The following is a 1,651-nucleotide window of genomic DNA, read 5'->3' as shown; positions in this document are numbered from 1 at the left end:
TGTTGTTACTAACAATCTTCCTTGCTTTGTGAGATCCACTTCTGATTTGATTCATCTTAGCAAGAGAAGAATCATGTACTCCACATGTAAATCAACAGATTTTGTGAATAAGAAGATCTATAACAGATGGAGTACAAACAACAGATATCAGAATAATTCGAGTGGTAAGAACATATATGATTTTAGTAGTTGGTATGGATCATATTATTTTACTAATCATCCTGTTCATAATGCTGAAAAGAAAATATCTTATAGAAATAAATGGTTCGGAAATTTTAACATACCCTAACCCTATACTAACAAAATAGAACCCAAATTCATTTGGGTACCATAATCTACTTAATCTGGTTTTGCAGGTGTGTCCATTTTGTGCTGATCAGAATATCATTTCAGTGATACACCAATGCAGGGGGAGTTGTAATTTATTCCAAACGAGCCTTCTGAACACTTCAGTTTAGGATCCGTGCTTTACCGAGTGTGGTTTCTAAACACTTAGTTTAGAACCTGTGCTTAAAATGTTTCAAATTTTTTTTGAGCTTAACTAAATCATTTCTATAATCTACTTTCTAGGGGGAGTCTCTAGAAAGTTCAATAAATTTTTTTTTTGATAAATAAGTTGTTTTTGGAAAACGAGTATATTTTCTGAAGGTATTTCCTGATATTTTACTTGTGTGATTTATCGTCGTACATAACTCCAATACCTGTTTCAGCTATTCTTCAAATTGTTATTATCACGTCTCTTATACGAAAATCATTTTCGGTGATAATACACTCGTTTGTATTCAAATATTGTTTTTCTGATATTTTTTTCTTTGAGTGATATACATTCATTCATTTCTTTTATCAGAATCTGTAAACTCATTCTTACAGATCTTCATTCATTTCTCTCATATATATCGAATAATCGGATCGTTGTCGCATCATTCTTTCGTTAATTGTGTTTTAAGCTAAATTTCTTGATCAATTTTTTTATCTGATCATTGTGCTTTAAAGAAATAATATTTTGATCAACCATTGTGATCCACTGAGCATACTATTTTAGGAGGGACTGAGTGCTTATCAGAAATACCTCTATGGAATGTCAAAACCGACAGACCTACCCAAGAGGACAACCATATCTGAGTGAGCTTAAATACAAAAGGGTTTGTATGCCGAGATTAAAATGAAAATGAGAGGGGTAGTTGTTGTGAGCTAAAGGAATTGACGAGAGTTGTGTCAGGATTAAAAGAAAATGAAAATCCTGTTCCAAACTTATATAATTCGGGCATACCATATAATCTATTAGTTCTTGATTCTTTGTAGACTAATATTGAAAAAGGCAAAGCCCAGGCCAATTCTTGTCACAACCCCACCAGCTACTCATTTATCTMTCAAAAGATAAGTGTTTCAATAACACTTGGGGCACGCAGCTCATCATCTATCAAGTTCTCATTCGGAGAAAGTTGATATTGAAATCAGAAGGATATATGTCCCCCCCCCCCCTTCAAGTCTTTTTGATCACGTATTGAGTCTGATAAATTTGTGTAGTCTACACGGTTTATCTTTTTGAGCCTTAACAGAAGCATACGTTGCTTTATCTTTCTACACTACACAAATTTAGCATTTTATATGTTAATTTGCCAAAACATTCATAGATATGCTATTTTTTAGC

Source organism: Cynara cardunculus (assembly GCF_001531365.2).
Source record: "Cynara cardunculus var. scolymus isolate 2C chromosome LG 17, CcrdV1, whole genome shotgun sequence".
Lineage (NCBI taxonomy): Eukaryota > Viridiplantae > Streptophyta > Magnoliopsida > Asterales > Asteraceae > Cynara > Cynara cardunculus.
The sequence above is the reverse complement of the archived record's forward strand: the minus strand, read 5'-3'. Positions refer to the sequence as shown.